Source organism: Procambarus clarkii, chromosome 38 (genome assembly GCF_040958095.1).
Source record: "Procambarus clarkii isolate CNS0578487 chromosome 38, FALCON_Pclarkii_2.0, whole genome shotgun sequence".
Taxonomy (NCBI): domain Eukaryota; kingdom Metazoa; phylum Arthropoda; class Malacostraca; order Decapoda; family Cambaridae; genus Procambarus; species Procambarus clarkii.
This window is the reverse complement of record NC_091187.1, coordinates 16,520,901-16,538,265: the sequence shown is the minus strand read 5'-3', so window position 1 is coordinate 16,538,265 and position 17,365 is coordinate 16,520,901. Positions and strand designations below refer to the sequence as shown.

The 17,365-nt window shown below is 41.8% G+C and overlaps 1 protein-coding gene across 1 annotated transcript in view; it reads right to left on the bottom strand.

Annotated features, from left to right (window-relative positions):
* Positions 1-13,565, bottom strand: part of LOC138372401 (uncharacterized) — a 29,343-nt gene extending 15,778 nt beyond the window's left edge. The window contains exons 1-2 of the mRNA XM_069337804.1: positions 12,643-13,565; positions 5,015-5,460 (exon numbers count right to left, since the gene is read on the bottom strand). The gene's annotated coding sequence lies outside the window, so the exon portion shown is untranslated. The remainder of the gene's footprint in view (positions 1-5,014; positions 5,461-12,642) is intronic.
* Between the last annotated feature and the right edge of the window lie 3,800 nt (positions 13,566-17,365).

The following is a 17,365-nucleotide window of genomic DNA, read 5'->3' as shown; positions in this document are numbered from 1 at the left end:
ATGGTTTCACGCAAAGTCCCCTAGATTGGGGTACTCGTCATCTGTAGCCACTGTCACAGGTAATGGTAGCCTAAGCTGACTGGCAACCACTGTGTCTGCCATTTAGTGGTTCTTCCTGCCTGCTCCTTCAGTGGTTCTTCCTGCCTGCTCCTTCAGTGGTTCTTCCTGCCTGCTCCTTCAGTGGTTCTTCCTGCCTGCTCCTTCAGTGGTTCTTCCTGCCTGCTTCTTCAGTGGTTCTTCTAACATGTCTGACCTGTAAGTGTCGCTTTCACAGGCAATCAATACACTTATTATTCGTGTAAAGACTCAATTTTAAGTTTTGTAATGTGTGAAAGTTTGAGATGAAGACTGGGAAGCCCTGTGAACAAAGGGGAAACTGAAAAATGGAGAAAATGCACTTTTTTCCTCACGGTTGACTGTTTAATATATATATTTACCAATAACAATGTGTGTCTCCGTGGCCGTAATGACTAAGTGTCAATGGCTCAATGTTATGGACCTAAGTGCAGGTTAACTAGCACCGACAAAAAATAATTATCTCACTTAACAGCATGCGACAAGTTACTTAGCTGGACCACTCTACCCTCCTGCTCTCTCCCATTACAAGTCTCCAATTCTCTACATGAAACCTTTCCACTAGAAAAGTTTGAAAACTTCTCAACACAGTGGCTTTCCCATTTGACCCCGAGGAAAGTTGTAGGCTCCTGTATGCTGCCTTTACTAATAATTGTTTTTATTTGTGACAGTAGCAGCGTTTTAAGCTTTATAACCGACGTCTATGGCACAATCATCATCTCATGGCTTCGTAACAAAACTGATTCTAAAGAGCACGGATTCATGGGGAACCCCGGGGGCCCTGGAACCCACGGATTATGGGGGAACGCTGAGTATGATACAGGGATGAAAACTGTGTACAGTGAAGACATGACCCATCTTCTTCACCATAACAATGCCGGGTAACTCGCGAAGTAAACAGAAAATAATAATAATACCATAACATATTTACCAACGTCAAACAATATATTCCAAGTTGGTTCAAGAATTATCCATGGGACTAAAAAAGGGGGAAGGAATACACACAACTTACATGGCTTTGTGTGTAAACTTTCCCGGAGAGGTAGAATCGAACATAAAAGTGCGATTATCTCAGGCTATTCAGAAGTTGAGAGCCTTGCCCCTTTGGAGAACGAGGAAAGGCAAACATGTGTAAACTTGGGTCTTTTGGGAAATGGAAGTTGGAGTAGTTGTTAACAGAGAATTGCAAGATCGTTAACAGCCTAGACCAGCAACAGACGCAAGGCCGTTAACTGTTTAAACCAGCGACAGACACAAGCCATTAACAGTCTATACCAGCAACAGACACAAGATCGTTAACAGACTATACAAGTAACAGGCTGTTAGATAACAGCTGACGTAACACCATTTTAAGTTACAGTCCCGCTCCTGTGCCAGGTAAGTCCACTACGGGCTCACCATAGCCCGTACTACTTGGAAACTTTTGTTCCGAGTAGCTGAATCTTAAACAACAAGAACGTAACACTGTTATCAGCCGACCCGAAGACCAAACCACCACATCAAATTAGCGTCACTGAATAGAACAAATATACGCGAATCCACACCTGTAAGATACAATGTATGTCTGTCTGTCCAAAGCTGGAGGTCAGAGGCTTGGGGATAGTAAGGCAACCCGCTCTCGCACAAGATAGCACATGTAGGACTTATTGCTTATAGTCACAATTTCGCTTATAAATAAGTATATATGTGACATATTGCAAGCCATATTTTTTTCCAAGGCATTAACTCTTCTTCTCAGTTTTATTAAGCAATAGAGATTTTATACAAAATTTGACAATATCCTGAGTTACTTTACAAATTAATTTAAATATTTTAATTTTGTTTTATTATTTTTATAAAACTGTAATATCAATATAGGTATTGGTTCAGTACTAATTGATATAATATCTTAACATACTAAGAAGATTAGGTTAGGTCGGTGTTTTCTATTCAGCATTTCTAGGTAAACTCAAATATTTACAATAAATTAGTATGTCGCATATGCACTTATTCGTATGCCAAATATTGACTATAAGCAAGTGCGAGAACGGGTTGGCAAGCCTGGAAGGCTATGTAGCACAGGCTTGGGGATAGCCTAACCCAAATTTGCAGGGGGGAAATAGTCTGTCACTGTAACGTTTTAAGAGATGGGTTCCGTTGACATGCTTCGTAATGTGTATTATAATATGCAAAAGAAAATCTTAATAACGTGCCAATAGAGTCGTTTGCGTACGTAGGAACGTCAACTCTGGAATTAACCTGTATTTACCTGATAGACCTATTAGCCTCGACGGACAGGAAGCCGGTAGGTTGTCAAAGGTCCCTCCTCAAACATAGGATAGACCTTGAAAATTTTCAAGGTCTATATTCTTGATAGAATTTTCAAGCGTAGATTACAACTGTTTCAAGCGTAGATTACAACTGTTTCAAGCGTAGATTACAACTGTTTCAAGCGTAGATTACAACTGTTTCAAGCGTAGATTACAACTGTTTCAAGCGTAGATTACAACTGTTTCAAGCGTAGATTACAACTGTTTCAAGCGTAGATTACAACTGTTTCAAGCGTAGATTACAACTGTTTCAAGCGTAGATTACAACTGTTTCAAGCGTAGATTACAACTGTTTCAAGCGTAGATTACAACTGTTTCAAGCGTAGATTACAACTGTTTCAAGCGTAGATTACAACTGTTTCAACCGTAGATTACAACTGTTTCAAGCGTAGATTACAACTGTTTCAAGCGTAGATTACAACTGTTTCAAGCGTAGATTACAACTGTTTCAAGCGTAGATTACAACTGTTTCAAGCGTAGATTACAACTGTTTCAAGCGTAGATTACAACTGTTTCAAGCGTAGATTACAACTGTTTCAAGCGTAGATTACAACTGTTTCAAGCGTAGATTACAACTGTTTCAAGCGTAGATTACAACTGTTTCAAGCGTAGATTACAACTGTTTCAAGCGTAGATTACAACTGTTTCAAGCGTAGATTACAACTGTTTCAAGCGTAGATTACAACTGTTTCAAGCGTAGATTACAACTGTTTCAAGCGTAGATTACAACTGTTTCAAGCGTAGATTACAACTGTTTCAAGCGTAGATTACAACTGTTTCAAGCGTAGATTACAACTGTTTCAAGCGTAGATTACAACTGTTTCAAGCGTAGATTACAACTGTTTCAAGCGTAGATTACAACTGTTTCAAGCGTAGATTACAACTGTTTCAAGCGTAGATTACAACTGTTTCAAGCGTAGATTACAACTGTTTCAAGCGTAGATTACAACTGTTTCAAGCGTAGATTACAACTGTTTCAAGCGTAGATTACAACTGTTTCAAGCGTAGATTACAACTGTTTCAAGCGTAGATTACAACTGTTTCAAGCGTAGATTACAACTGTTTCAAGCGTAGATTACAACTGTTTCAAGCGTAGATTACAACTGTTTCAAGCGTAGATTACAACTGTTTCAAGCGTAGATTACAACTGTTTCAAGCGTAGATTACAACTGTCTCAAGCGTAGATTACAACTGTTTCAAGCGTAGATTACAACTGTTTCAAGCGTAGATTACAACTGTTTCAAGCGTAGATTACAACTGTTTCAAGCGTAGATTACAACTGTTTCAAGCGTAGATTACAACTGTTTCAAGCGTAGATTACAACTGTTTCAAGCGTAGATTACAACTGTTTCAAGCGTAGATTACAACTGTTTCAAGCGTAGATTACAACTGTTTCAAGCGTAGATTACAACTGTTTCAAGCGTAGATTACAACTGTTTCAAGCGTAGATTACAACTGTTTCAAGCGTAGATTGGAACTATTTCTAACGTGTTCGTAAACAGGCACTACTTCGTATGGGGCAGTATAATGTATGGGACAATATAACGCATGGGACAATATAACGTATGGGACAATATAACTCATGGGACAATATAACGTATGGGACAATATAACGTATGGGACAATATAGCGTATGGGACAATATAGCGTATGGGACAATATAAGCCATGTGCGATTTTCTTTATTCTTATATTCACATGTTATTAAAATAAAAAAATAAAAAATAAACCAGTGAAATGCGAAACAAATAAAAGCCAGATTTAAAATAAAACACGATTTAATTTTGTCTTGGTACATGTATATCGAATTTAATTAAGATGTTTAATTATGATATTTTCCAGTAATAGTTGAACGGCTTATCAACTTACTGAAATTTTAAGTGATAAGGCAACACAAATTTTCCTAATAAATACTTATTATGGTGAAAGTTAAGCGATAATATTTTCATAAAACATTAACTCAATACAGATTTTTATTTCCAGTTTTAAAATATATTGTAAATATTATATTGTGCACCGATATATATTGTAATTTTGATAAACTTGGTATGTTTTTTTTTTTTAATTTCAACTGAAACTCATCCTAACCTAAATATGCATTATTTTCCAAACTCTGCCTCGCGTAGGTAAAACTAGGTGTAAATAAATTAGTTAATAATTTGGCGTCAGACCTTTAAAACTGCAAAATGAACTTTTGGAGAGTTAATTTTTAAACTTCCTTCTCATGTGATGAAAAGAAGTGTGTGTGTGAAAGAAGTGTGTGTGTGTGTGTGTGAAAGAAGTGTGTGTGTGTGTGTGAAAGAAGTGTGTGTGTATGTGAAAGAAGTGTGTGTGTATGTGAAAGAAGTGTGTGTGTATGTGAAAGAAGTGTGTGTGTATGTGAAAGAATCGAAGCCGTCGTTAGACCGACCAGTCCAAGTTGATGAACGGTGGAACTAACTAAATTTATATGATGTTACACTATATTAACTTAATTGTCGGTTTAATATATTCACGTTCAGGTGCAAACATTAGAGATGTCATTAAACATTTTCAACCGACAGCTGTCATTAAAAATTGTTTTCGGTTATAACATTAGCCTGAAATTTATCATCTATTCCGTCTACCATTATAACCACAAAGATGCCTTACCTCTCACGGACGTACCCATTTGCTGACCCACACTATCAACATATGGCTGCAGGGGCTGTGAGGAGCTGTGTCACAGGGGCAAACATGGGCGTGATGGTGGGCGGGTTTATTGGTGTGCAAGTGGGCTAGGCTTTGGAGATGTGGTGAGCGGAGCTGCAAAGACGTTGTGGGTTTTATGTAGACGATCTTGGGTGGACAAGGGGCTATGGAGACGTTCTTGGGTGGGCAAGGGGCTCTGGAGGCGTTCTTGGGTGGACAAGGAAGCACTGGAGGCGTTGAGGGCAGGTTTCGAGAGACGTACTGAGGGGGGATCTTGGGCAGAGTAGGTTTAGTGGGACCCCGAGGGACGCATGTAGAGGTGCTCGTCAGATTGAAAGACCAACATCAGATAGCGACCTCTGTAACGCCTGACGACAGGCTCTGCTGTTGATTGTTGGGGTGATGACCTGCAATAGTAATGGAGAAAACTATATAAAAAAGTTATATTTCATTCGTACACCGTGAAAGTCTTCTTATAATTTCCAATTACTGGTCAAAATTAGGATGTTCTTCATCAACAAATAAATCTTCCTGTGGCTTTCTCCTCGATGCTCAGCTGTCTAGACCACAATAAAAAAGGGGAGAGGGGGACAGAAGAGGGGTGGAATAGGGTGGTGGGGAGAGAGAGAGATAGAGACCATCCCGGGCATCGGCGGCTACCCCCTTACAGTGTATGTGTGATTTCCAACTAAACTAAAACAACGTTGCCTGACGGTCTTGAAGCACAGTGGTCTATGTCCTCGCCCCATAATCAAGGGACCCGGGTTCAACGCCTGGCAGGACAGAAACTGTTGGGCACGTTTGTTTTCAACTAATGCATCTGTTCATCAAGCAGTAAAATACATATATTAACCAGACCACACACTAGAAGGTGAAGGGACGACGACGTTTCGGTCCGCCCTGGACCATTCTCAAGTCGATTGTGTCACAATCGACTTGAGAATGGTCCAGGACGGACCGAAACGTCGTCGTCCCTTCACCTTCTAGTGTGTGGTCGGGTCAACATTCTTCAGTCACGTTATTGTGACTCATCGCCTGGAAAATACATATATACCGGGAGTTTAAGCAACTGTTGTGGGTTGCTTCCTGGGGAATGTCAGAGGTTGGCCTAAGGGGGGGGGGCTAGAAATGCCTAAGTACAGGAATAGTGTTGCTGCAGTGCTGAAAGTTCTCCATCAGACACTGAAGTTTGGGGTGGTGCCTCCAGCATGGAAGGCGGAGGTTATTGGGCACTGCCTCGCCTCCTGTGTGGGGTGTGGGGGGGGAGGGACGCATGACAAGACAGGAAACACAGTAAGTATGTGATATACATATACATACATAAAAATGTATCTATCCATATACATATACTATTAGGCTACACATTTCTGGAAGCCTGACTAAACAAGTAGGCCTACCTGACAATATAAATACATACTTCCTAGAGCATAATAGTAATGTAAAAATACACATAAAAATACTCCTGTACATATACTTATTAACAATTAAGTTACAAAGTTAAACAAAAAAAAAGAGCCGTGTATAGACCAAGATGTATTCCCCCTTCTCGGTGTATATACATAGTTTACTTTAGCTATGAACTATGCTCTTGACTAAAGTATACTTGCTGGGTGGCCAGTAAACCATTGTGGCGGCCTTAATAACCCTCCAGAGGTTGATTGGCTTGTATGCCAGCACCAAAACAAACTTGTCCTTAAAGACTGGTTTGATGTAATCTCATACACCATAATACACGCTGGTAAACTCAGGAAAGCTAATAATATACAGCGCTGATGCCGGGGTAGAGGTCAGTCATGCCAGGGTAGATGCCTAACTCATGGGTACATATCTTACTGCTCGGTGAACATCAAATAAAGAAAATAATAATATTATCATGAGATCTCAACATGTTTTGTGAACTTGTGTGAACTCTCTTTAGAGTATGAGAAGCCGGCGACCTCTTCCCTTATGGCTCGCAAACATTGTTGTTATGATGCTATTTATCGCCTTGTTTTCCATTAAGATCTCTCTCTCTCTCTCTCTCTCTCTCTCTCTCTCTCTCTCTCTCTCTCTCTCTCTATCTCTCTCTCTCTCTCTCTCTCTCTCTCTCTCTCTCTCTCTCTCTATCTCTATCTCTATCTCTATCTCTCTCTCTCTCTCTCTCTCTCTCTCTCTCTCTCTCTCTCTCTCTCTCTCTCTCTCTCTCTCTCTCTCTCTCTCTCTCTCTCTCTCTCTTCACAATACTCCTCAGATGAAACTATATATCAAAATATTATTATCAACTAATAAAAAGATTGGCTGTAAAAAGCCTATTATTTGAGTGTATAAACCAATTTGATATAAAAGGCTGAAAACGGAGTAAAGTATTGTGGAACAGTTGGGGTCAAGATAGTGAAAAGAGTTACAATGAAGAGTAGAGGGAGAGGGAAGAAAAGGGGGACGAGGAGGGGAAGAAGAGGGGATGGGAGGAGAAAGGGGAGAGGAGGAGGAGGGGGTTCTTGAAAGCCTGGAAGCAAGGAAAGAAAGAATGATTCTGGACAGGTAGTCGATAGCCCGTTGTGTGTGGTGGTGGAGGTCGGTTATGTAACACTTGGCCTGCTGAGTGAAACACTGCCCTGCTGAGTGAAACTCTGCCCTGCTGAGTGAGACTCTGCCCTGCTGAGTGAGACTCTGCCCTGCTGAGTGAGACTCTGCCCTGCTGAGTGAGACTCTGCCCTGCTGAGTGAGACTCTGCCCTGCTGAGTGAGACTCTGCCCTGCTGAGTGAGACTCTACCCTGCTGAATCAGACTCTGCCCTGCTGTGTCAGACTCTACCCTGCTGAGTCAGACTCTGCCCTGCTGTGTCAGACTCTACCCTGCTGAGTCAGACTCTACCCTGCTGTGTCAGACTCTACCCTGCTGAGTGAGACTCTGCCCTGCTGAGTGAGACTCTACCCTGCTGAGTCAGACTCTGCCCTGCTGTGTCAGACTCTACCCTGCTGAGTCAGACTCTGCCCTGCTGTGTCAGACTCTACCCTGCTGAGTCAGACTCTACCCTGCTGTGTCAGACTCTACCCTGCTGAGTCAGACTCTGTCCTGCTGAGTCAGACTCTGCCGTGTTGAGTGAGACTCTACCCTGCTGAGTCAGACTCTGTCCTGCTGAGTCAGACTCTGCCGTGTTGAGTCAGACTCTACCCTGCTGTGTCAGACTCTACCCTGCTGAGTCAGACTCTGCCCTGCTGAGTCAGACTCTGCCCTACTGAATGAAGAAGGGGGGAAAGGAAGAGAAGTTGGTAGTGTGAGGGGGAGAAGTGGTTTCTGCTAGAGGGAGAAGCGCTTAGTATGAGGGAGGGAACGGGTAGTATGTGAGGGGAGAGAGGAGCGCCCCACAGGCAGGGTGACGACAGAGAGATACATTACCGACCAATATCAACACCCCCTGGTAATGGCTCACGTGTCCACCATTGACAGCTCTGAGTGAGAAAATGTCGCCGAGTGGCCGCGACAGCTCACTATTCAACCTCTGCGTCTAGCAACCACAATCACTAATGACGCCATCATCAGCTCCTGAGATCTGACTGTATGCAAGATGATGCTTCAACACGCTAGCAAACACTATATTTGAAAACATGAAGTTGTTTTAAATCTTTAAAGCCCTCAAATTCTGTAGTGAAAGTTATCCGTCATGATATTTAAGCATTAGATAAGTGAATTGTTTACCTGGAAAGCCTCGCTAAACGAATATTTTTTTTTTTTGCAGGGGCTTCCCGGCATGAGCGGCTGGTGTAAATGCACAACGTACCTACGTTTCTGTTTCTGTAAACGTTGTGATGTTGTAACACAGAATATCGCTGTGGTTACGTTTTTTACTGACACCAGTCGCTCTAGCTAGGAAGCCCCGCCGAAAAATAATTTGGTGAGGCTTTCCGGGTAATCGTTCACTCATCCTATCCTTAACTTCATGACGGATTGCGTATACGCAAGAATTTAAGTGTAATTGATTTTAAGATTGAAAAGCAAATTTGTATTATTAACTATTGCGTTTATCTGTGTGTTTTGAAGCGTATGATGGACATTCCGAGCAGAAGGTCAATGAGAGTGAAAGTTAGTTCAGTTATCATGCCACTAAATGCATCGATAAATGTTCGCTATTGTTACTCGAACTCCACTATAGGGCAGGTAACTCCGTATAAATTCTACGCATTACACTCGCAAGATCAAATTTCTTCCGTGATTGTGATTGTTAGAAAATCCCCCTTCGACTGACACAAGGAAGCCACCTAACATTTATCCCAGAAGGAAGAAAGAATAGGAAGAACGGAGCGCATTCCAGTTATATCAGTGATATAAAGTATGTATGCTTTTCCCACAATGAAACTAACTTCGATGTAATATGCTTTTTACGAAAGCCTACTGAGCAAATTGACAAAATGCAGCCGGAAGCCATCAGAGTTGTCGGAAAAGAACCCGCTGCCTTTGGTGTGGTGCGACATAAATAAGACTCATAACGAGGTGTGTGGGAGCAAGGAACAAAACACGAGGCCTCACAAGACACATCACCGGCCCAGGGCATGAGTAAAGGTGGTTAAGACGATGTACGTTCCAGCTGTGGTAATGAGGGAGGGAGCGTGGAGGGGAAGGATGAGAGAAGATGAAGGAACGAAACAAGAGATTGCACAAGGAAAGGGAACTATCAAGAGAAAGCACAAATCCGTTACGACTATGTAACACTTGGAAATGATCAGGATAATGATTTGGGATGGGACGGGGGGAAGAAATGGGGCCCAACCACTTGGGCGGTCGGGAAATGAACGCCGACCTACAATGAAGCGAGACTGTTGCTCTACCGCCTTGCCCAAGTGGTTGGGCGAGAGATTACATAAGTAAAACATGTACCAGAAGACCGTACCAAGAATATCTGCTGTGGGCGACGCTGCTACAAATCCTTTTTGGACAATTAAGGGCAGGACAAAACCAATATAATCTCTCCCCTTTACCAAAATCACAATTTCGTTTGGAAAAATGTACATTTACACCATATTGTAATTAAAAAAGTGTTAAACATGGATATTTAACAGAAAAAGAGAAGAGAAATTCCAAGCCTAATCATACTACAATCTGAGACTGAGCATCTCAACTGTAAATTCAGCGCTACATCCAGAATCACCGATGGATACTTCAAGTTCGTGAAAGCCTGATTGACTATCTGACGAGCTCTTAAGAGCTGACTGACAAGCTCTTGAGAGCAGGGTGGGGACGCTGTCTGGCTTTCAATTTCTGTCCAAAAAATGAAAATGAAAACATCCGCACTGAAATATTGATATAAAAGAATTATTTTGCCCTCCTCACGCCTGCAAAATGTAGCTAATATTAAACTTTAGTAATGTGCAAAACATTTTCCACACACGAAAGCGGAATTTACTAAATTCTAAACAATTGTAAACTAATGAAGAGCATCAATTGATCATGTAAATGGCTGATTCGTATTGAATACCTCAATCTATTCCCAATCCTTAAACCAGAAAAAAAAAGCTTCGTGGATCACATTTAACTGTCCTCAGGATTGAGTATACAATCAACAATCTCCCTTTTTCCCCTCACACAGTGAAAACAGTATTCCGAAGAAGTGTTTGTGTACGAATAAGTATTAAATATTGGTATATGTAGTAAAACCGATACTAGCGATGGAGGTGGGGGGGTGGGGGCTAGTAGCATTGTTACCAGGTAATGAGTATCAGTAACAATGAATGTGGTGGTAGTTAGGCAGTAGTAATAACAGACTTAGTAACCGTAGTCTTATAAATAGGGGAGGGAGTTATGGCAGTATATATTATAATGGTACTTAGATATTAGTAATGCATGCATAGGTACCAGTGACACTAGTGGGGGTGGTAGGGGTAGTAGCGGCAGTACAAGTGGTAGGGGGTAGTAGCGGCAGTACAAGTGGTAGGGGTAGTAGCGGCAGTACAAGTGGTAGGGGGGAGTAGTAGCGGCAGTACAAGTGGTAGGGGGGTAGTAGCGGCAGTACAAGTGGTAGTAGGGGCAGTACAAGTGGTAGGGGGGTAGTAGCGGCAGTACAAGTGGTAGGGGGGGGGGTAGTAGGGGCAGTACAAGTGGTAGGGGGGATAGTAGCGGCAGTACAAGTGGTAGGGGGGTAGTAGCAGCAGTACAAGTGGTAGGGGGGTAGTAGCAGCAGTACAAGTGGTAGTGGGGGGGGTAGTAGCAGCAGTACAAGTGGTAAGGGGGGTAGTAGCAGCAGTACAAGTGGTAGTGGGGGGTAGTAGCAGCAGTACAAGTGGTAGGGGGCTAGTAGCAGCAGTACAAGTGGTAGGGGGGGGGGTAGTAGCAGCAGTACAAGTGGTAGAGGGGTAGTAGCAGCAGTACAAGTGGTAGGGGGGTAGTAGCGGCAGTACAAGTGGTAGGGGGGTAGTAGCGGCAGTACAAGTGGTAGGGGGGTAGTAGCGGCAGTACAAGTGGTAGGCGGGGTAGTAGCGGCAGTACAAGTGGTAGGGGGGTAGTAGCGGCAGTACAAGTGGTAGGCGGGGTAGTAGCGGCAGTACAAGTGGTAGGGGGGGTAGTAGCGGCAGTACAAGTGGTAGGGGGGGGTAGTAGCGGCAGTACAAGTGGTAGGGGGGGTAGTAGCGGCAGTACAAGTGGTAGGGGGGGTAGTAGCGGCAGTACAAGTGGTAGGGGGGGGTAGTAGCGGCAGTACAAGTGGTAGGGGGGGGTAGTAGCGGCAGTACAAGTGGTAGGGGGGGTAGTAGCGGCAGTACAAGTGGTAGGGGGGGTAGTAGCGGCAGTACAAGTGGTAGGCGGGGTAGTAGCGGCAGTACAAGTGGTAGGGGGGTAGTAGCGGCAGTACAAGTGGTAGGGGGGGGGTAGTAGCAGCAGTACAAGTGGTAGGGGGGGTTATCTTGAGATCTTGAGATGATTTCGGGGCTTTTTTAGTGTCCCCGCGGCCCGGTCCTTGACCAGGGTAGTAGCAGCAGTACAAGTGGTAGGGGGGGGGGTAGTAGCGGCAGTACAAGTGGTAGGCGGGGTAGTAGCGGCAGTACAAGTGGTAGGGGGGGGTAGTAGCGGCAGTACAAGTGGTAGGGAGGGGGGTAGTAGCAGCAGTACAAGTGGTAAGGGGGTAGTAGCGGCAATAATAGTGGTATTAGTAGCAATATCCACAATAGTAATAACATCATCTACCAGATTATTACCTGATTGAATATTATTTGTATCTATATAATATACACATTGTAATATTATAGTTGCTATCAACCTTGGCTGTAATGGAAAAACCTTAAAATGGCCAATAAAAGCTTTAAAAAAAGGTCAGCAAAGCTTTAAAAAGCATAATTATTACCATACCACGAGACTGCTGCATCCAAAGAGATTGTCGCTCCAGTATCGCCCATAAAAGCTTTTATGTGGACCCATGGTCATCATTATACTTCATTATCAGCACCATACGAACACGATACATAATACATACCACAGTTCTTACTACACTCAGTATAGGCATCTCCCTTTATGTATATATCACTGGCAGTCAGCAGCATTACTTCATGCACGACACACACGCTCTTTTAAAGCTAACATAATGATTATATGTGTACTAAACTGTGGGTGTTGTCGTGTCGCACCGTGAGGAAAGTTGGGTCAGAGGGCAGGGCTGGAGAGGTGGAGAGTCCCCTCGCCACACTACCTGTCCGCGCCACACTGCCACCACACTCCGTCTCTCACCTGTGGAGCTGCTATTGATTATATCTCCCTCCCCCATTCCCCTCTCCTCCCAGCCACTCATTCCCCCTATTTCTCCTACTATTACTTCCTTTATCTTTAATATTAAATGCGCATGGTAATGTATTTGAGTAATTGTGAGCTTGTGTGCAAATGCGCGCTTTCGCACGCTCTGTCAGTGTGTATGCCGGCGAGCATGCGCATGGAGGCGTGAATCCCCCTCTATCGCACACAGCCCCTCAGCTCAGTCCGTCACCATCTGCGGTGACAGCTCGGACTTGTTACGGCTAGAGTCATTGCTAATAACCCTGTTACAGCATGACAACCCGAGCCAGAGGGTCATTAGCCCCAACTGGTGGTCCTCCACTTGTTACAGCCATGTTATGTGTTCCCTGGAAGGAGCATGATAGATCAGGCCTCGTGAGACTTACGTAGACACCGAATAATAGGCTTCTGAAGCCTCTAGGAAAGCCATAAATTCTTGCATAAAGACGCTATGAAATAGAGCAGCTTTACATTTTTTTTTTAATCTTAAGAAATATGTATAAAGGTTTCCCGGGAATATTCTAAAATCTGTAAAATGTTATCTCTAAAATGTACTTAACAAAAGCTGTAAACTTTCTTTGAGAAATTACCTAGTCTTTCTGGTAGATAGCTCTAAAACCTATTGTAAAGACTGGTGATAGCTAGCGTTTGTCCACGCTCTTATCATTCATATCGAATAGGATAGCAGCACATTACTGAGTAAACCTAAGCCTGTTAACAATAAAAAAAATGGTTGTCATTGGGAAAAACTGTAAAACTTATCTTGTAAAATCTGCAATAACTCTTCGAGAAATTACCGGCAATTCAGAGGAAGTGTAATTCATTGGGATCTCTTTAATGATTCTTATATGTTATATTGTTGAAATGATAAGCAATTTTGGTATTGCAGTTTCTTATCAGTAAATTGTAAAATATTTGTTGTGTATCAATGTCCCCTCTTAATATTAGCATTTTCATTTAAAATATATTGTAGTCTACCACAGAATTCTCTATATTTTACTAATGGGATTGGTTTATATCTCAACCCGTTCTCGCATATTCGTAAAGTCAATATTGACTTATTAACTATGTGCATAGGTGATATACTAAACATAATAGATACCCTTAAAAAGATTCATAGAAAACACCAACCTTACCTAACCTTGGTAGTATCTTAAGATAAGCATCTTATTGCTTCGTAATTACAATTATTACTTATATCTATAACAAAATAATTAATCTGAAAAAATGCGATAATTTAAAATGGTTAACATGTAATGAAAACATTATTATAAGTAGTTAGGTTGCATGAGAAAACAATTATCTTTCATTAATCTATAAGAAATTAATATACTAATAAATTACCTGAGCTGTAGAGAAGCCAAATAGGCAAGTTGACTGTAAAAAGTGATTAGGCTGGAAAAAAACAAACAAATTAATGTATGTAATTATATAATTGAGAAGTTATAAAAATAGCTGCAAGGAAAGTTATTAGGGATATAAATTAGATGTAAGGCAAGAAATTACATAATTAAGCTGTAAGAAATTACACAAATAAGCTGTGAGAATTACACAATTAAGCTGTAAAAAATGACAATTAAGCTGTAAGAAATAACACAATTAAGCTGTAAAGTACGAAATTACATAATTAAGCTGTAAGAAATTACAAATACGCTGTAAGGAATTACACAATTAAGATGTAAAGTAAGAAATTACACAATAAGATGTAAGAAATTACATAATTAAGCTGTAATAAATGACAATTAAGCTGTAAAGTAATAAATTGCATAATTAAACTAAGAAATTACAAATATGCTGTAAGTAATTACATAATTATGGTGTAAGAAATTACATAATTAAGCTGTATGAAATTACAATTAAACTGTAAGAGATGACAAAATTAAGCTGTGAAGTACAAAATTACATAATTAAGCTGTATGAAAAATAGTTTATATAAATTGGTTCAAGAAATTTACATGTATATAAATAGGTTACAACAAAAAATTATATTACCAAACTACAAAATGTAAGGAAAGCAGTTATACAAATTGGGAATAATAATAAACTAAGTTTCAAAGAAAAAACGTTTGAGATACAAGAAAATATTAAGACAATTAGGCTCTAAACAAAAAATTCTAGTTGTGAAAAAAATATTAAATTAACTATTAGGCAATAAAGAAAAATGGCAAAACTTGGTAAAATGTTAATTAGATTTTTTTTTTTTTGCTGTTAAATAAATGGATCAAAAAAATGTCAAGTTCAAGGACTACCCTGGGTATGCCCAAGGACTACCCAGGGTGAAGGTGTGCATCAGGTGTACTTCCAGTAAAGAGATGCCCCAGGTCTACCCTGGACAAAAATGTGCCCCAGGATTGCTCTGGCACAAACTTATCCTGGGTAAATACCTGTCCCAGTTGTGTAAACATGGTTCTGGGACTAACCCGGGACGAAAGAATGGTTCAGGACTTAAGAATGGTTCAGGGTTAAGAATTCGCCCGGAAGCCTGCGGCTTCCGTGCGAATTCTTAACCCCCGACGCCACTCATTACACCCCCAGAACCCACTTTTGTCCAGAAATTACGGGCGGCCATGACAAGCATTCGGCCTACACCACCACGCCAACTGACAACTCGTGCTACATATGTGCCTCATGAGCTCCACACAACTGAACACGTGTTTGTAAGAGTCGACGCTGTTCGACGCCCTCGACCTTACGAAGGACCATTTAAAGTGGTTGCTCGAACACCGAAGTTCTTCACCATTGAACGCCGAGGACAGCGGGTAAACATCTCCATCGACCGCCTTAAACCAGCACACTGTGACGCTGCCCCAGACATCCCTCCAGAGACATCCGCAGACTACGCTGTTCACTTTTCGACCACAGTTACCAGCAGCACCGCCACCTACGACAACGGACGATCCTGTACGTTCCCACCCTACAACCCCAGTTACCAGCCGCACCACCACCTGATCCTACGACGACGAACGACCCTGTGCCACCTCCCACCTACGACCCCAGTTAGATGACATCAGCGAAGAGGAGGAAGGTAACTTAGAGGGTTATATAACGCGAGCAGGGCGTACAGTTCACCGACCAGCCAGGTTCCTTGATCAAGTGTTTTCCTTTCATACCCTGGGAGGGGGAGTTCTGTAGCGAGTAGATTATCCCAATAATATACTCGCTCCAAGCGCATTAGCCTAATGAGAGAAGCAAAGCTCTTCTTGGTCCTAATTATGGAACTCAAACCTTTCCCAACTTCCACATACTATTCCTGTCAACCTTTGGAGAACGGTGAGGTGTTGCCCGAGCATATAAGCAGCAGAGTGGCGAATAATAACTATCTTTATCAATCATCAATCGGTCATGCGCTCGGGAGACATCTCCCGTCACGCAGGGTGCAGTCGCACCTCCACAGAATCTCCAGTATCAGCTCTTGATACTGGTAATGGCTCAATAGTGACACCACTTACGGGCTATTCATGCCCGTGCCACCTTTTGGGTGGCTAGCTTAATCGTCATCAATCAATCGAATAATAACTAGTCTACTTTCAAGTGTGGACTAGAACAGACACTTGCGAGATACTGTACCGACGCTCAACTCACACCAAAGTATCACCTGTGTACTTCTGTATATTCGACTAAATATAAATATATTATCTTAGTGTTTGTGTTTATTGTCACCATACTTTACGTAACAATAGAACCGTTACACATTATCTGGCTAACTGGCACTATGCTCTGTTAATATTGTGCTACTGTTTATTCTCTTTAGATTCACTTTTGCAGTACCGCTATAGCTATTCAGTTATGTTATAGACTTCGTGTTATATACTCTTTGACATCGATTACATTGTGGTACAGCAGTTATCATCTTTACACTAATAAATAAGTCCCCCCCATACGGGCTTGCGTTTTTCTCCCCGATCAGAAAACTCATTTTCTGTTTTAAAACCGGATGTATTGCTATGCTAGACTGTATTTGGTTATGTTTATTAAGGTTAGGCTGCATTGGGCTCGGTTGGATTAGATTGGTTTGATTTGGGTTACGTTTGGTTGGATTGAGCTAGGTTAGTTAGGTTCCAAAATTCAAAATTCCACTACGCTACGGATCAGTCTCTGTGGTGTAGTGGTAAAGCGCGCGCTCGGCTCTTCGCCAGCGCTTTGACCTCCGCCGACAATCCTTAACTGTTCATTCAGCAGAGAATAGGTTGTTTGGCCTATTTGGCGGGTCGTATTCCGGGGAAAATGTTAAGATTAAGGACCTGCCCAAAACGCTATGCTCGCTAGTGGCTTTACAAGAATATAAGAACTCTTTTTATATATAAATACAAAAAAAAATACAACAAATATGCTGACGAATCTTCTTGTGTGCGATGAGACTTGTATATCTGGCATAATTAAAATATTAACTTAAATAATTCGCTTGGTAGACAATATATGATATTCAGATCTATAAATTACTTTAGAAAGGCCTATAATGCATATATAAATATTAATTTACACACTCCTGCAGGCGCTATACGCTAGGAATTTCAATATGGCGTTCAAATAATTTTAGGCAGGGGGTCTCTGGGGTCGGTTGGCCGCTAATGGGTCATTGAC